The following is a 10,000-nucleotide window of genomic DNA, read 5'->3' as shown; positions in this document are numbered from 1 at the left end:
TTACCCGCGCTTGCTTGAATTTCTTCACGTTGACATTCAGAGCACTGGGCAGAAATCACATTGCGTCAACACCCGCTAGGGCCATCGCAATGCTTTGTTTTAATTAGACAGTCGGATTCCCCCAGTCCGTGCCAGTTCTGAGTTGATCGTTGAATGGCGGCCGAAGAGAATCCGCGCACCCGCGCGCCCCCGGAGGAGCACGCTAAGGCGGACGCGGCCTCGCAGCAAGGAAGATCCGTGGGAGGCCAAGGCACGGGACCGAGCTCGGATCCTGCACGCAGGTTGAAGCACCGGGGCGCGAACGCCGCGCAGGCGCGCGCATCCTGCACCGCCGGCCAGCACGAGGCCGACCAACGGCGAGAGCAGACCACGCCCGCGCTAAACGCCCGCACTTACCGGCACCCCTACGGCACTCACCTCGCCCAGGCCCGGCACGTTAGCGCTGACCCACTTCCCGACCAAGCCCGACACGCCCCGATCCTCAGAGCCAATCCTTATCCCGAAGTTACGGATCCAATTTGCCGACTTCCCTTACCTACATTATTCTATCGACTAGAGGCTCTTCACCTTGGAGACCTGCTGCGGATATGGGTACGAACCGGCGCGACACCTTCACGTGGCCCTCTCCCGGATTTTCAAGGTCCGAGGGGAAGATCGGGACACCGCCGCAACTGCGGTGCTCTTCGCGTTCCAAACCCTATCTCCCTGCTAGAGGATTCCAGGGAACTCGAACGCTCATGCAGAAAAGAAAACTCTTCCCCGATCTCCCGACGGCGTCTCCGGGTCCTTTTGGGTTACCCCGACGAGCATCTCTAAAAGAGGGGCCCGACTTGTATCGGTTCCGCTGCCGGGTTCCGGAATAGGAACCGGATTCCCTTTCGCCCAACGGGGGCCAGCACAAAGTGCATCATGCTATGACGGCCCCCATCAACATCGGATTTCTCCTAGGGCTTAGGATCGACTGACTCGTGTGCAACGGCTGTTCACACGAAACCCTTCTCCGCGTCAGCCCTCCAGGGCCTCGCTGGAGTATTTGCTACTACCACCAAGATCTGCACCGACGGCGGCTCCAGGCAGGCTCACGCCCAGACCCTTCTGCGCCCACCGCCGCGACCCTCCTACTCGTCAGGGCTTCGCGGCCGGCCGCAAGGACCGGCCATGACTGCCAGACTGACGGCCGAGTATAGGCACGACGCTTCAGCGCCATCCATTTTCAGGGCTAGTTGCTTCGGCAGGTGAGTTGTTACACACTCCTTAGCGGATTCCGACTTCCATGGCCACCGTCCTGCTGTCTTAAGCAACCAACGCCTTTCATGGTTTCCCATGAGCGTCGATTCGGGCGCCTTAACTCGGCGTTTGGTTCATCCCACAGCGCCAGTTCTGCTTACCAAAAGTGGCCCACTTGGCACTCCGATCCGAGTCGTTTGCTCGCGGCTTCAGCATATCAAGCAAGCCGGAGATCTCACCCATTTAAAGTTTGAGAATAGGTTGAGGTCGTTTCGGCCCCAAGGCCTCTAATCATTCGCTTTACCGGATGAGACTCGTACGAGCACCAGCTATCCTGAGGGAAACTTCGGAGGGAACCAGCTACTAGATGTTTCGATTAGTCTTTCGCCCCTATACCCAGCTCCGACGATCGATTTGCACGTCAGAATCGCTACGGACCTCCATCAGGGTTTCCCCTGACTTCGTCCTGGCCAGGCATAGTTCACCATCTTTCGGGTCCCAACGTGTACGCTCTAGGTGCGCCTCACCTCGCAATGAGGACGAGACGCCCCGGGAGTGCGGAGGCCGCCGCCCCGTGAAGGGCGGGGAAGCCCCATCCTCCCTCGGCCCGCGCAAGGCGAGACCTTCACTTTCATTACGCCTTTAGGTTTCGTACAGCCCAATGACTCGCGCACATGTTAGACTCCTTGGTCCGTGTTTCAAGACGGGTCGTGAAATTGTCCAAAGCTGAAGCGCCGCTGACGGGAGCGATTATTCCGCCCGAGAGCATCCCGAGCCAACAGCGGCGCGGGTCCGGGGCCGGGCCAGGTAGGTCCGTCATCCGGGAAGAACCGCGCGCGCTTGCCGGGAGCCCGAGCGCCCAAAGGGGCGAATCGACTCCTCCAGATATACCGCCGGGCAGCCAGCCAGGACACCGGGGCTCTGCCCAACAGACGCGAACCGAGGCCCGCGGAAGGACAGGCTGCGCACCCGGGCCGTAGGCCGGCACCCAGCGGGTCGCGACGTCCTACTAGGGGAGAAGTGCGGCCCACCGCACACCGGAACGGCCCCGCCCCGCGGCGAGTGGAAAGGCAACCGGACACGACCCCGCCGCGGATTGCTCCGCGCGGGCGGCCGGCCCCATCTGCCGAGGGCGGAGGCCAGTGGCCGGATGGGCGTGAATCTCACCCGTTCGACCTTTCGGACTTCTCACGTTTACCCCAGAACGGTTTCACGTACTTTTGAACTCTCTCTTCAAAGTTCTTTTCAACTTTCCCTCACGGTATTTGTTCGCTATCGGTCTCGTGGTCATATTTAGTCTCAGATGGAGTTTACCACCCACTTGGAGCTGCACTCTCAAGCAACCCGACTCGAAGGAGAGGTCCCGCCGACGCTCGCACCGGCCGCTACGGGCCTGGCACCCTCTACGGGCCGTGGCCTCATTCAAGTTGGACTTGGGCTCGGCGCGAGGCGTCGGGGTAGTGGACCCTCCCAAACACCACATGCCACGACAGGCGGCAGCCTGCGGGGTTCGGTGCTGGACTCTTCCCTGTTCGCTCGCCGCTACTGGGGGAATCCTTGTTAGTTTCTTTTCCTCCGCTTAGTAATATGCTTAAATTCAGCGGGTAGTCTCGCCTGCTCTGAGGTCGTTGTACGAGGTGTCGCACGCCACACCGCCAGCCGGCTGTGCACGCTACCGAGTAAGTACCGGTATGCGAACCGCCAGGCGACGGGCGCGCATCGCACGTTTAAGGAGACGCGGCCGGCCCCACAGGCGGCCACGACACTCCCAGGTCTGCGAAGCGGGGCAAACGCCGCGCGCTTCAGTAAACGTAGCCGACCCTCAGCCGAACGTGGCCCGGGAACGGAATCCATGGACCGCAATGTGCGTTCGAAACGTCGATGTTCATGTGTCCTGCAGTTCACATGTCGACGCGCAATTTGCTGCGTTCTTCATCGACCCACGAGCCGAGTGATCCACCGTCCTGGGTGATCTTTTCATAGTTTCCACTATCTCTTTCAAGACAGTTGCATAGGCGGGACTGAGGCGTGTGGCGGCCCCTGTTCCAGCGTTCAGTGTCCAACGGCCTCACGGCCGATGGGCGTCGTACGGCTCCACACCGGAGCGGACAGGCACTCGGGCGAAAGTCATTCAAAACCGGCGCCAGGCGCCAGGTGCCGCAGGCCAGCCGCTCCAGCGCTTCAGCGCTCGTACCACACAACATTGCCGTTAGTTTTGAGACGAACGCGTGGTTCCGCACGCGGCGCACGGCTACTGCGAGCCGTACAGGTAGCGTGTTGCGCGACACGACACGCACATCGAAAGACATGCAGTCTAGTCGGTAATGATCCTTCCGCAGGTTCACCTACGGAAACCTTGTTACGACTTTTACTTCCTCTAAATGATCAAGTTTGGTCATCTTTCCGGTAGCATCGGCAACGACAGAGTCAATGCCGCGTACCAGTCCGAAGACCTCACTAAATCATTCAATCGGTAGTAGCGACGGGCGGTGTGTACAAAGGGCAGGGACGTAATCAACGCGAGCTTATGACTCGCGCTTACTGGGAATTCCTCGTTCATGGGGAACAATTGCAAGCCCCAATCCCTAGCACGAAGGAGGTTCAGCGGGTTACCCCGACCTTTCGGCCTAGGAAGACACGCTGATTCCTTCAGTGTAGCGCGCGTGCGGCCCAGAACATCTAAGGGCATCACAGACCTGTTATTGCTCAATCTCGTGCGGCTAGAAGCCGCCTGTCCCTCTAAGAAGAAAAGTAATCGCTGACAGCACGAAGGATGTCACGCGACTAGTTAGCAGGCTAGAGTCTCGTTTGTTATCGGAATTAACCAGACAAATCGCTCCACCAACTAAGAACGGCCATGCACCACCACCCACCGAATCAAGAAAGAGCTATCAATCTGTCAATCCTTCCGGTGTCCGGGCCTGGTGAGGTTTCCCGTGTTGAGTCAAATTAAGCCGCAGGCTCCACTCCTGGTGGTGCCCTTCCGTCAATTCCTTTAAGTTTCAGCTTTGCAACCATACTTCCCCCGGAACCCAAAAGCTTTGGTTTCCCGGAGGCTGCCCGCCGAGTCATCGGAGGAACTGCGGCGGATCGCTGGCTGGCATCGTTTATGGTTAGAACTAGGGCGGTATCTGATCGCCTTCGAACCTCTAACTTTCGTTCTTGATTAATGAAAACATACTTGGCAAATGCTTTCGCTTCTGTTCGTCTTGCGACGATCCAAGAATTTCACCTCTAACGTCGCAATACGAATGCCCCCGCCTGTCCCTATTAATCATTACCTCGGGTTCCGAAAACCAACAAAATAGAACCGAGGTCCTATTCCATTATTCCATGCACACAGTATTCAGGCGGGCTTGCCTGCTTTAAGCACTCTAATTTGTTCAAAGTAAACGTGCCGGCCCACCGAGACACTCAATAAAGAGCACCCTGGTAGGATTTCAACGGGGTCCGCCTCGGGACGCACGAGCACGCACGAGGCGGTCGCACGCCTTCGGCTCGCCCCACCGGCAGGACGTCCCACGATACATGCCAGTTAAACACCGACGGGCGGTGAACCAACAGCGTGGGACACAAATCCAACTACGAGCTTTTTAACCGCAACAACTTTAATATACGCTATTGGAGCTGGAATTACCGCGGCTGCTGGCACCAGACTTGCCCTCCAATAGATACTCGTTAAAGGATTTAAAGTGTACTCATTCCGATTACGGGGCCTCGGATGAGTCCCGTATCGTTATTTTTCGTCACTACCTCCCCGTGCCGGGAGTGGGTAATTTGCGCGCCTGCTGCCTTCCTTGGATGTGGTAGCCGTTTCTCAGGCTCCCTCTCCGGAATCGAACCCTGATTCCCCGTTACCCGTTACAACCATGGTAGGCGCAGAACCTACCATCGACAGTTGATAAGGCAGACATTTGAAAGATGCGTCGCCGGTACGAGGACCGTGCGATCAGCCCAAAGTTATTCAGAGTCACCAAGGCAAACGGACCGGACGAGCCGACCGATTGGTTTTGATCTAATAAAAGCGTCCCTTCCATCTCTGGTCGGGACTCTGTTTGCATGTATTAGCTCTAGAATTACCACAGTTATCCAAGTAACGTGGGTACGATCTAAGGAACCATAACTGATTTAATGAGCCATTCGCGGTTTCACCTTAATGCGGCTTGTACTGAGACATGCATGGCTTAATCTTTGAGACAAGCATATGACTACTGGCAGGATCAACCAGGGAGCTGCGTCAACTAGAGCTGAGCAGCCGGCCGCCCGGGAGTGTGTCCCGGGGGCCCGCGCGAACACGCAAGCGTCCGCTCAATTATTCTGCAAACAGGAGGAGGCTGAGCTCCCCTGCACAACACACCTCGAAACCCTCTCAGGTCCCGGCGGCGCGCAGCGCCGTCCTAAGTACTTGGTCGGGTTCGAGAGAGGCGCAATCGCCCGGAGTTAGGCGAGTAGACGCTTTAGGTGCGACCACCCGTGCTCCCAACTGAGCTTGCCGCTGCCGACAGAGGCCCGGGAGCGTGCTGTCGTGGCATTGCCGGCGGGAGACAACACGCGCCACCTACGGTGACCGGCAGCTCCAACGCCGGCGCCACAGAAGGACAAAAGCCCCACTTGGGTGCCGAAGCGAACTCTCCCAGCACAGCGCACGCGCCAACACGTCCGCACAGCTGCGATACAAACCACCTGCGAGAACCGCTGGGGCGACCGAGCAGCAGACGGCGTCGCGGCGCCGAGCGCCGGGCGGCGGCGCATCCTCAGCGCACAAAGTCCTCAATCGGACCAGCACACTGCAGATGGCCACCGCGCTTCGCACCGGGCCCGCGAGGACCTACTTTGGCCGCAAGGCGCCGCGAGCAGGGGGCGCCGGCGCGCAGCTGCGCCGCCTGCCGCGTCCGTCGGCCGGCGCGCCTGCCACTGGCCGCCCCCACCAGCCGGCTGTAGCGCGTGCGCCCACGCACCGCGCTGCCAGCACGCCGGGCGGCCCCCCCTCACCGGCCGGGGACGGTCCCACCCAGCCACCGCCGCGTATCACCTCACACCCAGATCCCCTTTCACGTTCGTGGGCATGGTGGGTATCCCTGAAACAACCGGTTAATAGCTCGACCGATCGTCGCCAACACTGATTCACCTCTAGCGAGAACAACCGCACCACAACGGGTTACCAGTTGTTCATTTGCGTAACGTCACCAGCAAACGTACACGTCCATCGCCATTTGCAACGAGTATTGCATGCCTGTGTCAGGTGTCACAACACACTACGTCTGCCCACATAGACGCAACAACATGTGCACGCCTAGAGAACACGTGGAAGGTCGACCCCGTACGTATGCGGTGTCCATTGCGCGAACGACTGTCAGCCGGCCTCTGCAGCATGTCGCAGATGTGGAACACGGTGCAACATGCTATCACGGTGTGTGAGAAGAGACGACTACGTCCGAATACACGCTCCACTACATCAACAGACTGCTCATGCTGATCGCCATCCAGGGCGTCCGTTCCTCCCACACGTCTGTATGGCGTACCACACTGCAATCCAGCTCTTATAGGGAGACGACACGTAGCTGCGTGCACAATATTTGGACTGTATGGTCCGCCGTTGCTAGGCGCAGTCGTCATACGGCCACATGTGCCACGATGTATCATTCAGTACATACGGACCAATGTGCAGTACAGTTTGTGGGTTTTGCGTACATCGGCGGACAGGTGACAGGCCGTACCACAACGTAGGCTGAGTACGTCGGCATGCGAAGGGCGTTGAACATGCAAACTTCTCACCGACCAGCTTGCGAAGGCAGGGGGGAAGGGGGGGGGGCATGTACGTCCTGCTGCTATCCACATTACAGTGTATAGCAGGAGCATGTGGAAAGTCAGCAACACCTGCAAGGTGTTTAACATGACGCGATACACAGGGGACCGGGCAGTGCGAGTAGCGAACTATATTGCGAGGGTTGCGGTTAGGCAACACTACACTAATTTAACGAGTTGCATAACAATTACAGAGCAGGTTCAGCGACAACGTGCGTCAGGTTAAGGCGCAATATAGTTTTGGTTACGGCGCACTTTAGGTTAGGTTAAGGCATATTATAGGTTAGGTTAAGGCATATTATAGGTTAGGTTAAGGCATATTATAGGTTAGGTTAAGGCATATTATAGGTTAGGTTAAGGCATATTATAGGTTAGGTTAAGGCATATTATAGGTTAGGTTAAGGCATATTATAGGTTAGGTTAAGGCATATTATAGGTTAGGTTAAGGCATATTATAGGTTAGGTTAAGGCATATTATAGGTTACGTTACGGCACAACATGGGTTACGTTACGGCACAACATGGGTTACGTTACGGCACAACATGGGTTACGTTACGGCACAACATGGGTTACGTTACGGCACAACATGGGTTACGTTACGGCACAACATGGGTTACGTTACGGCACAACATGGGTTACGTTACGGCACAACATGGGTTACGTTACGGCACAACATGGGTTACGTTACGGCACAACATGGGTTACGTTAAGGCACAAATTAGGTTAGGTTAAGGCACAAACTAGGTTAGGTTAAGGCACAAACTAGGTTAGGTTAAGGCACAACGTAGGTTAGGTTAAGGCACAACGTAGGTTAGGTTAAGGCACAACGTAGGTTAGGTTAAGGCACAACGTAGGTTAGGTTAAGGCACAACGTAGGTTAGGTTAAGGCACAACGTAGGTTAGGTTAAGGCACAAATTAGGTTAGGTTAAGGCACAAATTAGGTTAGGTTAAGGCACAAATTAGGTTAGGTTAAGGCACAAATTAGGTTAGGTTAAGGCACAAATTAGGTTAGGTTAAGGCACAAATTAGGTTAGGTTAAGGCACAAATTAGGTTAGGTTAAGGCACAAATTAGGTTAGGTTAAGGCACAAATTAGGTTAGGTTAAGGCACAACGTAGGTTAGGTTAAGGCACAACGTAGGTTAGGTTAAGGCACAACGTAGGTTAGGTTAAGGCACAACGTAGGTTAGGTTAAGGCACAACGTAGGTTAGGTTAAGGCACAACGTAGGTTAGGTTAAGGCACAACGTAGGTTAGGTTAAGGCACAACGTAGGTTAGGTTAAGGCACAACGTAGGTTAGGTTAAGGCACAACGTAGGTTAGGTTAAGGCACAACGTAGGTTAGGTTAAGGCACAACGTAGGTTAGGTTAAGGCACAACGTAGGTTAGGTTAAGGCACAAATTAGGTTAGGTTAAGGCACAAATTAGGTTAGGTTAAGGCACAAATTAGGTTAGGTTAAGGCACAAATTAGGTTAGGTTAAGGCACAAATTAGGTTAGGTTAAGGCACAAATTAGGTTAGGTTAAGGCACAAATTAGGTTAGGTTAAGGCACAAATTAGGTTAGGTTAAGGCACAAATTAGGTTAGGTTAAGGCACAACGTAGGTTAGGTTAAGGCACAACGTAGGTTAGGTTAAGGCACAACGTAGGTTAGGTTAAGGCACAACGTAGGTTAGGTTAAGGCACAACGTAGGTTAGGTTAAGGCACAACGTAGGTTAGGTTAAGGCACAACGTAGGTTAGGTTAAGGCACAACGTAGGTTAGGTTAAGGCACAACGTAGGTTAGGTTAAGGCACAACGTAGGTTAGGTTAAGGCACAACGTAGGTTAGGTTAAGGCACAACGTAGGTTAGGTTAAGGCACAACGTAGGTTAGGTTAAGGCACAACGTAGGTTAGGTTAAGGCACAACGTAGGTTAGGTTAAGGCACAACGTAGGTTAGGTTAAGGCACAACGTAGGTTAGGTTAAGGCACAACGTAGGTTAGGTTAAGGCACAATGTAGGTTAGGTTAAGCACAACGTAGGTTAGGTTAAGGCACAACGTAGGTTAGGTTAAGGCACAACGTAGGTTAGGTTAAGGCACAACGTAGGTTAGGTTAAGGCACAACGTAGGTTAGGTTAAGGCACAACGTAGGTTAGGTTAAGGCACAACGTAGGTTAGGTTAAGGCACAACGTAGGTTAGGTTAAGGCACAACGTAGGTTAGGTTAAGCACAACGTAGGTTAGGTTAAGGCACAACGTAGGTTAGGTTAAGGTACAATATAGGTTAGGTTAAGGTACAATATAGGTTAGGTTAAGGTACGATATAGGTTAGGTTAAGGTACGATATAGGTTAGGTTAAGGTACAATATAGGTTAGGTTAAGGTACGATATAGGTTAGGTTAAGGTACAATATGGCGTAGGTTCAGATACACATTGTTGTAGGGAAAGGTGTATTGGGGGGGGGCGGCGGCAGGTTCGTTGATAGTGATTATCGTAATTGGATGCCTGCGGTATTATCTGATTTGTCACGTCAGGATGCACTTTTGGCTCATGACAGGCGGCGCTCCAATTCCATGGTTGTGGCAGATCTGTGTCTTTCATTCCTGCCATTGAATGTGTGCTGTGACAGGAGGCAGTATTGTGATGTTGGGTGCACCCCTGTGTAGGACATGTGTGGGTGTTCGTGGCTTAGCTGAGCAATGTGCGGATGTCGGAAGGGTGGGATATTGTGTTTTCTGGGTGGACCTCCCGGTCTGGTAATGATAGTGTGGATTGTGTCATGTGGCGGAGAGGATGCACTGGATGTTCTTCCATGCTGGTGGTTAGATATTGTGTGTGTGCCTGTTACAGGCAGAGAGTAGTGTGTGATAAGAGAGTAGTGTGTGATAAGAGAGTAGTGTGTGATAAGAGTGTCTGGCTGACGTGTGGTTCTCATTGTGTGCAGAGTCTTTCAGCATGTATAGGGACGGTTGTATACATTGTATTCTGATG

The 10,000-nt window shown here is 54.4% G+C and overlaps 2 non-coding genes and 1 pseudogene across 2 annotated transcripts; all 3 read right to left on the bottom strand.

Moving 5' to 3' along the window:
* The window catches only part of LOC126475557 (large subunit ribosomal RNA), a 6,024-nt pseudogene extending 3,169 nt beyond the window's left edge, over positions 1–2,855 (bottom strand).
* A 188-nt stretch (positions 2,856–3,043) lies between these two features.
* Positions 3,044–3,198, bottom strand: LOC126476471 (5.8S ribosomal RNA). The gene has a single exon (XR_007587003.1). It is a non-coding gene; the product is annotated as a 5.8S ribosomal RNA (ribosomal RNA).
* A 351-nt stretch (positions 3,199–3,549) lies between these two features.
* Positions 3,550–5,458, bottom strand: LOC126476881 (small subunit ribosomal RNA). Its single transcript, XR_007587314.1, has one exon. It is a non-coding gene; the product is annotated as a small subunit ribosomal RNA (ribosomal RNA).
* Positions 5,459–10,000: the final 4,542 nt, after the last annotated feature.

Source organism: Schistocerca serialis, chromosome 4 (assembly GCF_023864345.2).
Source record: "Schistocerca serialis cubense isolate TAMUIC-IGC-003099 chromosome 4, iqSchSeri2.2, whole genome shotgun sequence".
NCBI classification, from domain to species: domain Eukaryota; kingdom Metazoa; phylum Arthropoda; class Insecta; order Orthoptera; family Acrididae; genus Schistocerca; species Schistocerca serialis.
This window is presented reverse-complemented; position numbering and strand designations above follow the sequence as displayed.